This window comes from Myotis brandtii, unplaced genomic scaffold (assembly GCF_000412655.1).
Source record: "Myotis brandtii unplaced genomic scaffold, ASM41265v1 scaffold123, whole genome shotgun sequence".
Taxonomy (NCBI): Eukaryota; Metazoa; Chordata; class Mammalia; order Chiroptera; family Vespertilionidae; genus Myotis; species Myotis brandtii.
In genome coordinates this window covers 17,437,450-17,452,791 of record NW_005354291.1, presented here as the reverse complement: position 1 = coordinate 17,452,791, position 15,342 = coordinate 17,437,450, and positions in this window count along the sequence as shown.

The window sequence follows — 15,342 nt, the reverse complement described above, 5'->3', positions numbered from 1 at the left end:
ATCTTTGCTATAGCAAGGGTCTGATTCACCGCATGTAATTGGAGTGAAAAAATATTGAATGCAATGGAAATGCACTCCACTACAACGTGTCGAAATTCAAGTGCCAAGTGGCTGTCACAGTGTCTCAGTGTACAAATGACAAATGCCGAGGGGCAATGGTTCAAAGTAACAAGGGCAGCATGTATTAGCATTTCCACGGCCCTGGATGCTCAAGGAATGGCTGTTTTACCTAATTCAATGCTTCCTCCTCCAGTGGGAAGATGGACACAGCAGACTGGCTCATGGGAAGAGGGCTGGAGTGCGAGTGTAGACGAGGGATAGAAATACTCTCTATCAGTGGGCTATTTTTCCCACCATTGTGTCAAGTGTTTTCCTCCTTGGAATTGCTCAAAAAATGTTGACCATCACTCAATGCTTCTCCTTACTGATAATAAACCCTCTGTTTCTCATAGCTTAACCTCGTGTCTTGCTAGTTGCACAGGTTGTCTTCATGTAAGAATATAAATATACAGTGCTCTGGTAACCAGAATCACCCCCCACCCCACCCCCACAAAAGAATCTGACAAATTCCTCAAGGAATAGTGGGTAGAGAGAAGACAGAGATTGGTTTTTTAAAGGAAAACACTTCAAAATAAAAGTTTCCTTTAAAAAAGTCCTCTTTTGTATCCTAAGGATATTCTTCAGTTGGCTGAAATCTCTTTCTCTCCCAGCAAAGCAGCCAGCATGCCACACAGATGAAGCAGGAATTTTGGGGTAGGATAGGCAGGCTTAAGGTTTTTTACAATTGGGGTCCATTTGTAGGGCTGCAGACTGGGAGAAGGTGCATTTCCATAACACAAGGAAGCCAGGTGCATTATATCTCCATAAGACAAGGGAGCAGCAACAGTGGCATTTACATAGGACAAGGGAACTGGAAGTAACCAGGAAAGGTCTATATTTACAAACTAAAGAGAAGGAAGCCCTTCATTCAGATGGAAAAGAAGAAAGCCCAGAGGAATGGAAGGACTATGAAGGAGGAGGGCTTAGGAATCACTATAGTAACCAATTCGAAGGGGAATATTGACCAATCAGAGGGGATATCAGGACATAGGAACTGCAGCCTTTATAAGCCTTAGACTGGGACTCACTGGGACCCTTTTCCCCCTCCCTACTTGGGGGTCTGTTCTGTGGGACTCTTCCCCCTCCCTACGTGGGAGTCTGTACTTGTCCTTCAATAAATCTCCATCTTTGCTATACCACTTTCTGTCCGTGGATTCATTCTTCGATTCCAGTGGACAAAGAATCCAGGTTCCAGTCCAAAAATTTGGTATCACAGAGAGCAAGTTGCTGTGGTTTTCTGGGTAGCAGTAGGGTTCTTGCAGCAGCTCCTGGGGTGGGAGTCACATTTCAGCCCCTGAGCAGCTTAGATGTGAGGGTCCTAAGCGCAGACCAGCCTTTGGGAACTGTGGCCAAGTGATGGCTTCCAACAATGATTCTGCCTGGATATTTCCCCATCTTTCTAGTGCTGAGCCCAATGCCAGGCACACAATAGGTGCTAATGGGGTATTTCATGAAAGAGACAGATGGCTAGGATTCTGAGACCCTGCCTGCCATTTTTGTAGGTCCTCAGGGAAGCAGGCAGATGGGACCTTCCAGGAAAGTTAACACCCTATAACTAGCAGAGGTTTGGCCCTAAACTTTTATGCAGCTTCCTAGTGAGAACGTGGTTCACCCTGTGCATTATCTCCAAGGAATCTGTTACCCCGACTAGAAGCTGGAGAGGGGGAGCTTTGACAGTCTTCCCAGCCTTGAAGCTTCATTCACAAGGTCTCATCACTCAGCAGGTGAGAGGCCACTTTTCCCCAAGCAGCTGACACTGATTTCCTATCGCAAAAGAAAGAGACAACCCAAAGGAGAATCCCCCAAAGTGGAACTCCAACGAAGCCAAAGCGTTTTCAGTAACTTCTTTGTCCCTTTCTGCAAATGCTCCAATCTCAGGTAAAGAAAAATTAACCAGGCTTAATTTTTAGATCTTTGTCTGAATTTTTGTCACTGTGGTGTAAGTAGCTGGACAAAGGGTTTGAGCACCTCAAACTCTTTGTGAAGATTAGAATATAAATCTCACACATGATTTGAATGAATCAGTGAAGAAAAGCAGAAAACTCTGTCTCTACACATCTCTCTGCAGATCTCAAGTTCATCTCGGTACTGGGAGAGCATCTCCCAGCTACTGTTCGTATGGTATTCACGGTTGCCTAGCCACGTTGATGTCATCCTTCCAATAATCATACTAAGTGTTGGTAATTCACAAAATGACTGGGATCATTCAAACTGTGGTGACTGACCAATTCACTTCAATCCTGGTTGGATTGGGGGTGCCTAGTAAGAATTACTTTTGATAAACTCTTATATTAACACTAGAGGCCTGATGCATGAAATTCGTGCAAGAGTAGGCCTTCCTTCCCTTGGCTGCCGGCCCCGGCTTCCCTCTGTCACCCAGCACCTGGACTTCCTGCCAGTCGCCCGCAGGCACCCAGGACCTGGGCTTTCCTCGCAGCCCCGGCTTCATCTGGAAGGTCATCCGGAAGGACATCTGGTCTAATTAGCATATTATACTTTTATTATATAGGATTATTTTTACCTACATCTCACAGTATTGTATATCATCTTATCATTATGGAATAGGAGTGTCTTTTGGTGACCTAGAATATGTTTATCTTAATATAGAGGCAGCTCGAGCTTTGCAGTAAGAGCATTGGAGAAGATGTCATTTGTTCTAAAGATGATGAAGTGTAGTTAATTTAAAAGATGAGAAACCCAAAGCAAAAATCCTGTTCCAAACACAGTGAGGCTTCAACAGCACAGGTAGTTTCATGAGAAGTAGGAGCAACTGAAGACGTGACTGGGATAAAGACAAGCAGTGATGGAATCCTTAGGGAGCAGAGAGGCTCTTGTTTATGAATACATATCAGAAACCCCAGGGCAGCTCTCAGAAGTAGCAGGGAAACTTGAAGAGTAAATGTCTTGCCAAAGAAATGTATTTGGGTTATTTTTACCGGGACTCTCTGTAGTCTAGGAAAGAGAAGGTAGCAAAGCACCACACCAGAGAAAGGAAACCTCAAGGTCACCAAGTTCAATACTCTCATGTTAAAAAGGGCAAACTAGATTTTTTTCAAGAAGGAAAGTCTCTGAAAAGAACATCTGATCATATCTTCCCACCCATTTTACAAGTGAGAACACTGAAACAGAGAAACAGTGAAATGGCTTATTTTTTAATATATTATTAATGATTTCAGAGAGGAAGGGGGAGGGGGAGAGAGATATAGAAACATCAATGAGAGAGAATCATTGATTGGCTGTCTCTTGCACACCCCCCACTGGGGATCGAGCCAGCAACCCAGACATGTGCCCTGACTGGGAATTGAACCGTCTCCTCCTGATCCATAGGTCAGCGCCCAACCACTGAGCCATGCGGGTCAGGCTGAAATGGCTGCTTGAAGGTTACATGACTATATTGCCAGTCATTTTAGAAGCATCACCACCCAGCTCTGGAAGGAACTATGTCTACTTACAGGCATGCCCAGATCGATAGTTGCAGTGCCCTGTCAAAGTAAAAGAATCAGACTTTTCAATAACATATTTTTTCATTCTGACTTCAACTATTATGTTTTAACTTTAGGACAAAAAATTACTAAATTGAAATATATAAATGCTGAAAGTGAAAGAAGTACTAAAATTTTTAAAAATCCTTTCTGCTTGAATTCAACAAATTAATGCATAAACCAAATGGGACTATTCTAGTATCTATGCATATTCATTTAATAGGAAATTTAAGGAAAAAACATGTTGCTTCCTGCCCTCTAGAGGCTATCATTCTAATTAGGATGATCAGATTGGGTTAAAAAACAACAAAAACTATAGTACAAGGCAGTAAGTGACAACACTACACTAGGCATACAAAAGAAGTAGCCTAGGATTGGATATCATGGAACATTCACTTATAGCTATAGGGATTAGAGTAGTCACCACAGAGAAAACAAATTTGAGAAAGGACCTTGGCTAATGGGTGAAATTTCAGTGGGTGAAATTATAACAAGTATGAGGATTAATTTTCTGGCGGAAGGAATTAATCAAGAGAAAAATAATAATAACAATAGCAATAAAAAGAAATCACCATTTCTTGGACACCTACTATACTACATGTATTGGTTAATAAATTCCTCATGACAATTTTAAGAAGTGCTTTTTATTAATTATCCCAACTTAATAGAGTAGGAAACTGAAGGTCAGGGAGGTAAAATCACTTGCTCAAGTAGATGCAGTGAATAAGTAGTTTGACTTTGGCCTTATTTGATTTCACAGCCTCAGCTACTATCTCATATAATTTCTAACAAAATAGGGAACATACAATTAGTATTCAAGAGTTCTCAGGGGGGGAAACCAAGATGGCGGCATAGGTTAACACCAGAGTTTGCTGCCTCGAACAACCACTTCAAAAATACAACTAAATAAAGAGTGGCTAGCCAAGAGGTAAGGAGTGAGCAGGTGGGCGGTTAGGAGCAAGCAGGTGGGTAGTGAGGAGCAAGCAGGAGGACAGTTAGGAGCGAGGGGTCCCGGAGTGCTAGAGGGATGTCCGACTGCTGGTTTTGGCCTGATTGGGCCTAAACTGGCAGTTGGACATCCCCCCAGGGGTCCTCAATTATGAGAGAGCACAGGCCGAGCTGAAGGACACATTTCATGCATCGGGCCTCTAGTATTTTACATAAAAAAGGAGTTGTAAAATTAAAACAATATGAATTTTAAAATCTAGTCACATATATCATTAGGTAATTTGAGTTATATATTTATTTTTTAGAAACAAATGAAAATCTTTTAAGTATTAAAGAACAAATTTTGTTATAACACATGTGTATTTCTAAAATGATAATTCACATTGGAGAGAGCCTAACTTGAAGAACTAAATGTGTGTGTGTATATATATATATATAGAGAGAGAGAGAGAGAGAGAGAGAGAGAGAGACTAACTGTAAGAATGTGTTATTTAGAAGCTATAAAAATAATTAAATATACATGTGATACTTACAGAAAAAGTATTTTTGGAACTTAAATGAGGTGGGATCTTAAACCCTAATACCATTTTGTTTCTCATTGCACTAGATGATTGTGCCACACTTCAGTATACTGACTACTATTTTACAGCACATACTATAGCACTTTACAGTTAAAAATCACTTTGCAATCATTTGTTAATGAAAACTACTTATATTTTTGTTGTTGTCATATTGAGTAAATAAAAAAGGCTTGAAGTCTCCTATGAAAGAAACAAACAAAATAAATGACCTTAACAGCAGAGATTTCAATTACTTTAGAAGAAAACTGTATCTTCCAATGGAAAAAAAAAGAATGAAAGTTTTATTGTATGAAATTAGGTCAGGTCAAGAAGCATTTCCTGAATTTCTATACTTGTTAGATGAAGTGAAGGAATAGAGATCAACACACACACACACACACACACACACACACACACACACGCACAAAACAACCAACCTCTTAAAAAAAATAAGCTGAAGCACCCACAAGCAGTGCCTCTTCCATTTCCCATCTCTTGAATTTTGTCTCTGCCATTTCCCTTTAGTCGAGATGAAAGGCCAGATTGCCATCTGGAATCCCTATGTTAAGGATAATAATTATTCTTTCTATTTTTACTGCTGGTGCCATTTGGGGGGAAACTTTCCGATTGACCAGGATGAATCTCCAAGGGGATCAGTGGCATTTCCTTACCCGAGTGTCAAAGAAAAGGCAGACAACAATCTTTCTGGTTTGGTTGAAGAGCAGCATTTCCCAGAGGCCAGAAGTCCTTCCAGCTCTGGGAACAGAGAAACCAAGAGCCGTGTCTTTGCTGCGGGCTGCCCTGCCAGTCCATGCCAAGGAAGGACAGCTGTAGCTAAGGGCAGGAAAGCACCGAGAAAGTATGTGCACAGATGTGCACAGCTGGCAGAAGATGATATTGCTGTTTGGAAGGGATCTGGATTTCTGTCTTAAAGAAACACTGCTTGGACTAACCATCATCAGTGTGAGCTGTCAATCATGTTCCATTAGGGAGAGTGTCAGCCAGGGTGAAACAGTGGGGTGAGCTCCACTGAGAAGAAGTCCAGGCTTCAAACTCCAGCCTCTCTTTTTATAGTGTGCCCCCAGGAAAGTCCAACATCCCTAGAATTCAGTTTCAAGTGAAAAATTGACGCAAAATACCTAGGACCTGGGTAACGTGGTGGATTAAATGTGGCAGTGCTTGGGAATCTTTCGACACATAGCAGGCATTCATTAGATGCTCCTTGTTTTAACTCAGCGGTTCTCAACCTCTGGGTCGCGACCCCTTTGGGGGTTGAACGACCCTTTCACAGGGGTCGCCTAAGACCATCGGAAAACACATATATAATTACATATTGATTTTGTGCTTAACCACAATGCTTTAATTATGTTCAATTTATAACAATGAAAATACATCCTGCATATCAGATATTTACATTACAATTCATAACAGTAGCAAAATTACAGTTATGAAGTAGCAACAAAAATAATTTTATGGTTGGGGGTCACCACCACATGAGGAACTGTATTAAAGGGTCGCAGCATTAGAAAGGTTGAGAGCCACTGTTTTAACTGAATGCTGCTCATCCATTTATAGAGGAATATGTATAATTCCTGTGTCTCCCATCTTTTGTCCACAAAACAAAATATTTTACCTAAAATGCTCTCTTGACTCAGGGTCATAGCTAAGCAGACCCTCATGTGGGGCAAGATCTCTTTTTCTTCCTCCAGCTCTGGCTTCCTACCATAATCATTGCCATCTCTCTCAACATCATTATCACTAAGACATCTACCACAAAGCTGGCAAAAAATCTCACTATCACACATCACCTAATGAGTTCATTTTGAAGTAATATTTTTAGCTTTTGAATATTTAAATGGAAGGAGAATAGTCTTTCCATTCAAGAGCCTTGCAGTCCAGGTAAAGAGCCGGATGTTCCCTCTCAGGTCTTCCATTCTACCAGTTCACGTCCATCATCACCCTCTCGGCACGGCTCAGGTTGGCACTCTTTCCAGGCCCAAACTCTGGCATCCCAGGCTCTGGCTGCTTCCCTCAGTCTGCTGGGCATAGGCATTGAGGTTCAGTTGGGAACAAAATGCACGTATTCTATTCTGTTAAATCCCAGGCAGGCTGTTTGAGTGACAGGCAGAAAATAAAAAACAAGAAATTTTTAAAAATTCAAATAAAAAGAGGCCTCTCAGAAGGATGCTGTCACAACATTGTGCGTGTGTGTGCGTGTGTGTATGTGCGTGCGTGTGTGTATGTGCGTGCGTGTGTGTGCGTGCGTGTGTGTGCATGCAATAAAAAGAGGCCTCTCAGAAGGATGCTGTCACAACACTGTGCGTGTGCGTGCGTGCGTGTGTGCGTGTGTGCGTGTGTGTGCATGCATGTGTGTGTGCGCACGCGCGCGCGCGCGCGCGTGTGTGTGTGTGTGTGTGTGTGTGTGTGTGTGTGTGTGTGTGTCAAAGCTGGTGCCCTCCAGTGCCTATTATCCTCACCCACCGCTAGCCTTGCCCTCTCTCTCTTCTTCCTCAGAACGGTTGCCACTTCTCAGATGAATTTCTTTGCTTTGCATGTAGGTGCACAGCAGACACTTCGGATTTGTTGTTGCCTGCGAAAGGAGCAGGCAGGATTAAAGCCTAGGAATAAATCATGTGATGAAATAGAGTCAGAACCACTGAGACAACCCCCCCACCCCCTCATAACTCCTTAAGGAAAAGATGCTAGACCCTCTGCATAGTTAGGCTCCTTCCCCTATACTGTCTATTCATTCTATTGTAATTTTAGCTGTCAAGAAAAGGGAATGCAGCCTACACTATACTGGGTGTAAAGTGATTAAACATTAATGCTACAAGCATCGGTTGCCAGAGGAAGTATTAACTGTGTTACAGATATACTGCATGTGTCTTTTTACAAACAAGGGCTTTATTCAAACTCTCTCCCTAAGTAAGAAGTCAGTCATATTTTGCACCACAAGCATTGAAAAATGTCCACCCATGGCCGTGACATGAATTCTAATTCGGTCAAGGAAGTGCGGCTGGGAGTGAAACCTGGGGCATGCTTTCCTGAGTAACTGAGAGCTACAGTTCTCTCCTGCTAGCAAATAAGCAAAGACTAAGGACCAACGCCTGGCAACCATGTAAGCCCCAGACAAGAAAACTGGGTCCCCTCGCAGGTGAGCACTTGAAAGATATGGGGCTCTTCCCGGTGAAAGAGCTTTGCAATGTGGGAGGCACTGGATGTCAGGAAGTTTCTCCATTGCTGGGGATGTGGCAAGGAATGTGGGTGGCCTCTAAGAGCTGAGAGTGCACCCCTGCTGATAGCCAGTAAAAAGCAAAATTAGAAATGTCCCGTCAATCCTATCACTGCAAGGAACTGCATTTGTCCAACAACCTAAATGAGTGTGTCAGCAGATACCTAGTCTGTGGTATTTTGTTATGGCTGCCTTAGCTAACCAAAACAGATTTTGGTGTAACTGTCACACTATGCCAGGACTTGTGATGTACAGAACTGTTAACTAATAAATGGGTGTTGTGTTGAGCCTCTAAGTCTGTGATAATTTGTTGCACAGCATTAGGAAACCGATACAGATCCCAAAGTTCATGCTCTTATTTAAGATTCCATTTTATTCTTTCTCTTTTATTTTTATTTTTTATTTATTTTTTTACAATGTATAAAACTGTGGTGACTGGTTAAAAATATTTTTCCTAGACTTCTTTTTTCCCACAGTGAATGCACATAAAATGCTTTCTATTCAAATCTTATGAATGACAGTGACCTCACCAAATAAACCAATCCCTGCTCCTCCTCTCCATTCTGGTTCCAGTCATGCAGATCCTCATACCCCCATCAATGCCAAACCAGCATAAATACTCCAGTATTTATCACACATTCTTTCATAGATTATCTAATCTGACTGAAGGTAGTTTTATTTTTACAAAATTGCATTGAAAGGTGTGTGTGTGTGTGTGTGTGTGTGGCCAGTAAAGGGTTCAACAGCAGTTTATAGATTATTTAAATTTCAAAATATGTTAAATATATTTAACAAATTAAAAATATGTTAAATGTATTTTTTTCTTTGAACTTTGTAGCCCATTTTTAGTGATCCTGTTGTCAAGTATTCAGAAAACTAAAATATATAAATTAATGGATGTTTTGGTTCAAGGACAGTTCAAATATGTAGGCAGGACTGCCCAGATCAATGCTTGCAATATTGTAGTAGAGGTATAATTTCTATTTAAATTGGGCCGAATGTTTTCTTTTTGAAATATACATGAAATGTATCTTTCAAGGTGGATATTTGCTGGTGTGTTTAACAAGAAAGACTCACAATACTGACTCATCTGGTTTCACAGTGTTGTGATAGGACTTTGTCTCTCCAGGAGTTTGAATGTCTTACAGCCCGAAGGACATAAGACTTTCCAACTGGCTAGGGCATTTCTGGTCTGCATCTCATCTCTGACTGAAACCATAGACCACTGGGTGAAAGGCCAATGCTCTTCTTTATTCCCAAAACCACTCATTTGCAGTAAGAAAAGAAAAAAGAAAAAGTCAGTTTCTCTTAGGAAGTCTTAGATACAATGGCTAAAATATTATTTACTAATCCTGATATTTGAGTACATGTTTTTTAATATTTGATATGAAAATATTGAAAGTGTACCAAAATATAAAAAAGTATAGGCCCAGTGCATGGATAGGTGCACTGGTGGGGTCCCTTGGCCTGGCCTGTGCCCTCTCACAATCCGGAGCCCCCCAGGGGGTGTCGGAGGCCCAGTGCATGAATTCAGCCTGATCCCCATAGGCCAGGCTGAGGGACCCTACCAGTGCACGAATCTGTGCACCAGGCCTCTAGTATGCATACAAGATCTTTGGTTAATCTCTTCCCACCCTCCCCCATGCTCCCTTCCCTCTGAGATTCATCAGTCTGCTCCATGTTTCCATGCCTGTGCGTTGAGCGTCTGCACCCTGGTGGTCAGTGTGTAACATAGCTACCAGTCAAACAGTCACTTGGGCTTTTATATATATAGATACTTTCAAGATTGTTTTGGTTGCAAGCTGAACTAGCTGCTTTTTTTTTTTTCTTGAAGGAACAACTGACACACTAGCTGTTGTTACTCAGATTTGGGTATTTCGCACATTTATCTTGAAAATTAATGAAATCAGATTGTCAGTTCAAATAAAATAATTATAATTCTTGGTTGGCAATTATAAAATGTCTTTCAAACAAAAATTAAAATTTTGAAAACTTATATCTGCCACTTTTAGTCTGACAGTTTTCCAATATTAAAAAGTTCCTGATGAGATCAGTGGGTATATTAATGAATGTGATTTTAAAAATATTGTTTGATAAGATTTATCATCATGTGGGAAATCTGCCTGACTCAGTGAAACAATATGAGTTTTCATGGCTAAAAGATCCATTCAAAGTCTAAGTTAGATTGATAGATATTAATGTAATGGACTATGAAATTTTATAGATAGCATTTTTATTCTACAATGTCACCAAACTTTTAGAAAGTACCACTTGTCAACTTTTGATATTGTATTAAAAAATATTCACAATTATCTGAAAAGACCATTAAATATTCTTTTTCTTTCCAAATGTATACTTGTACAAGGTTGTATTTTTTTCTTACACTTTAACCAAAACAATATATTGCAAAGATCTGAGAATCCTGCTGACTTTTATTAATCCAGATATTAAAGTGATTTGCTAAAAATATTTTTTAAATGCCACTCCTCTTTATTTTTTGTTTTGTAACATATGATAAAATTTTAACAAACTGTGTTATTTATGGGCTTATTGTTATTTATAAATTAATAAATATTTTTAAATTCTCAGTTTCACTTTTAAGACTGTACTTATTGATAAAAATACCCCATGAATAAAAGCTACTTGCAATAATTAATAATTTTAAAGAGTGTAAAGGGAAGCTTACAACAAACTATTTGAGAAAAACTTCTACAGGATTTACTCCATTTTAAAATTAAGATACAACCACATAAAGAAAGTGCATGACATATAGATATGTAATTTAACAAATTCTACTAAATGAACTTCTTCCATATAATCTCACTGTGATCAAGAACAATCTTGCAAGCACCTCAGAAGCCTTGACCTGCCCTTACCAATCACCTAACTACCCCGCCATCTTTAATTGATTTATTCTTAAATAAATTTTATGTATATTTCTATATAGCTTACTATGTGCCAGACCCTGCCTTAAGTGCTTTAATTTATCTAATCCTTATGAGGCATGATCATCATTACAATAAATTATTGAGAGGATAATGGCACAGAGAGTTTAAGTGACTGGGCCAAGGTCAAGTGAAGAATCAGCATTTAAAGGCAGACAATCTGGCTCTAGCATCTAGCAAAGGATAACTTTTAACCATTATACTGTGTCTTAAGACTTTATTTATTTATTTATTAAATATATTTTATTTATTTTTTACAGAGTGGAAGGGAGAGGGATAGAGAGTTAGAGACATTGATGAGAGAGAAACATCGATCAGCTGCCTCCTGCACACTCCCCACTGGGGATGTGCCCGCAACCAAGGTACATGCCCTTGACCGGAATCGAACCCGGGACCCTTGAGTCCGCAGGCTGATGCTCTATCCACTGAGCCAAACCGGTTAGGGCAGTGTCTTAAGACTTTAGATTCTTGGCTTGGGGTTTAGGATCAGTCAGGTGATGTGATTTTGTGCAGCAAAGGGTTGTGGGCATACCAACTGAATGTGGAGGTAATGGGCAGCAAAGGGCTGTGTGTATACCAACTGAATGTGGAGGTGATGGGCCTCATCTACTCTGGTTCCCTTGAAGAGAGGGGCTGCTTTTAGACTCTCCACCTTGGATTGGCCTTGGGCTTTGATTTCTGACCTCTATCCCTACAGAATCATCAACATCAGAGCACAACTTCCCAAATATTGGCAAATATCCTTAGGACAAAAGTGGCTTTAGTGTTTTATTTAATTCTGGGTTTTTGCTCCCATTCACTATCTTGCTAGCTCTTCAGTGTTTTGTAGGCTTTTTGAAACATTTTCAGTCTGATTACTAAGCTTGCCACATTGCAATATAATATAGAACTCCATATTGTATTAAATTGAACTTTTATAAGCACAATAAATGTTAATAGGTATGCTTGGGATTGACAGTTTTGATGATAGTCAATATTTTTCTGGGTTTTAAAAACAGCACCTCAAATTATCATTTTTTATATATTTTTTCCTTTCCATGTATTTGCTGCCTACTGCTGAAAGAGCTTTAAATATCATGCTTTGATAATGCCCTTCACAACTTTCCAAAACCTTTCCTTGTGCTGTAAATGATGTTCAGTGCCTATTCCGTTATATCTATAGTTGTAGTACTTTTGTACTTATTCACAATAAACTTACCTGCAATTTTATCCCCGTTCATTGGATCAAGTCAAATCTCCACATACTCTTCATTAATTTGGTTCTTTTCACTACACCAAAGAGTGTAATGTTATCATCAACCTTTGACATTCTTCCCTGACAAATATTTATTACATGAGACTATTGTGTACTGATCTTTTTCCTGGTTTAAAATCTATCATCCATTTAAGTGCCCATTTATTTCTACCCAAGGCATTTTTCTGTTCTTGATAAATCAAATTCTTTTCCAGTCACCAGGTGACTGTAGGATTAGTCATACTGTGACTCAATTTTCATGATAGGTTTTTGAGTGAACATTTTTGAAGGCTTGTGGATGTTCAGATTGTATTTACTAAATTCCCTTTTACCTATAAATTGTTTTACTGTCACAGTACTCTCTGATGTGTTAGAAAACTATGTTTTAGTAAATATTCAATGATTCTGTCATTTGTTCTAAGTTCCTTATACTGTGGAATGGGCTCCAAAATATACATCAATAAAGTAGCTTAGACTAAAGCACATTCCCTGAAAGCCCAGAGTATATTACCATGACAATCTCAAGGTCTTTGGAAAACAGGGCTCTTTATTGTGGTTCTCTTCTATCCACATCTAAATAGCTTCAAGAAGCTACTAAGTTAGTACAACTACTATCTTTTACTTTTTCTGGAAGGAAGCTAGTTTGGTCAACATTTTATTTGTTGGTTGGTTTCTACATTAATCTAATAGAAACAGGCAGAGGTCAAGAATTATAGTTATCCTGTGACCCTTTGAGCAAGGCTAGCATCAACTCATTTCCTTTAATGAGAAAAGTGTTGACCTCCCCAGAGTCAGTGGCCCCAGATTAAACAGCCTGGAAACATGTCCTTCTCTAGACAGGGTCAGGGCTGAGGCAGGGCCCTCAGATGATTTGACGTGATTGGTGATTTCAGCTCTCATTCCCTTCCCTTCAGCACATCTCTATGTTTGTAGGTGATTAAATGGCTCTTTAAACAAAAATATCTTGCACTGTAGGCTTTTTATCTAGGTCTGGGTCCCAAGAATGCCAGCCTCAATATTTGTGAAAGAATAAATCACTTATTTGTAAGCCCAAAAGGTTGGGACACTCTGCTGAGCAGAACACATAGTTGTCCACTAATCATATTTTTTCAGCATTTCTTTCAAAGGAAAAGATAAAGTAATTATCTTTTTCTCTGCTAAAATGATAAATGAAAGAAGTAAAGGCTTTCTCTGAGAGGCAGAATTGTATGTAGACTATAGAAAAACATACACCTCTGCACATAATACTAACTCATGAATGTCTGTTGGAGGAATCAATGAAACATAAAATAAATTTATTCTCTCAATTAATCTGGACAAATTATGGAAATAAAATGGGAGTTACCTGTGATGGTTAATTTTATGTATCAACTTAACTGGGCCATGGAGTGCCTGGGCCCAAATGTCTGGATATTTGGTGAAACTTTATTAATCTTTGATGGTGTTTCTGGATGAGACAGTCCTTCCCAAATGGGGGTGGGTCTCATGAAGTCAGTTGAGGGACTGAATAGAACACAAATGCTTACACACCTGAAGGTAGAGGAAACTCCTCCTGCCTGATTGCCTTGAGCTGGGACATTGGTTCATTACTGCTTTTGTACTTGAACTGAAACATTGACTGTGTCTTGGTCTTGAGCCTGCCAGCATTTGGCCTAAACAACACCATTTGCTCTCCTAGGTCTCCAGCTTGCCTACTGCAAATATTGAGACTTGCATGAGCCATTTCCTTATAGCAAGTAAGTAAATGCATAAACAAACATGCATCCTGTTTGTTCTGTTTCTCTGGAGAATCCCAGCAAATAAAGATTTTGGTGCCATGAAATGGGATGGTACTGTAACAAATGCCTAAAAATGGAGAACTGACTTTGGAACAAGGTCAAGAATAGATAGAGGCTGGACAATTTGGGGAGTGCATGTTAGAACAAGTTCAAATTACTGTGAAGAGAATGATAGTAGAAATATGAATGTTAAAGGTGATTCTGGTGAGGACTCAGAAAGGAAAGAGGAGAGCTAAAGAGAAAGCTTCCATCTTTTGAGCAAATGTGTGAATAATCAAAACAAAATGCTGGTAGAAATGTGGACGTTAAAGGCCATTCTGATGAGTTCTTAGATGGAAATGAGGAACATGTTATTCAAAACTGGAGAAAAGATGCTCCTTGTGAAGTGGCCAAGAACTACGCTAAACTGTGTCCTAGTGGTTAGTGGGAGGTAGAACTTGTGACCAATGAAATTGGATATTTAACTGAGGAGATTTTTAAGCATTGAAGGAGCAGGTTGGTACCTTTTGACCACTTATAGTAAAATGCAAGAGAAGAAAGATAAATTGAAGAAGGAATTATTAAGCAAAACAGAACCCAAGCTGGGCAATGATGTCCTCCTCAATTTCAGAGAGCAGGGCCCTTGCCATCCAAGAGAGTGAAGGGGGTGGGAACACTTCGATGAACAATAAAGTGACACTTGCCACCCAGTGGACCTGGAAGGTGGGGCATTGAGCCCAACAGGATTATTCTTGAGACTTAAGGTCTAATGGAATTTACCTTGCTGTATTTTGGCCTTGTTTGCCACCTGTCACCCCTTTCTTCCTTCCCATTCCTCCCTTCTGGAATGGGAATATTTATGTGTGTCCCACCACCATACTTTGAAAGCCCGTAGCTTGTTTGGTCTCACAAAATGAATCATATCTTGAGTCTCACCCATATATGATTTATGTGATATTTAGGTGAGACCTTTCCCTTCTTAGACTTTAGAGATTATTTTGGAATAAGTTAAGGATTTGGGAGGTTGGGACTGTTGATATGAAATGAATGTATTTGCCTATGAGCAGAATATCAATTTTGGGAGC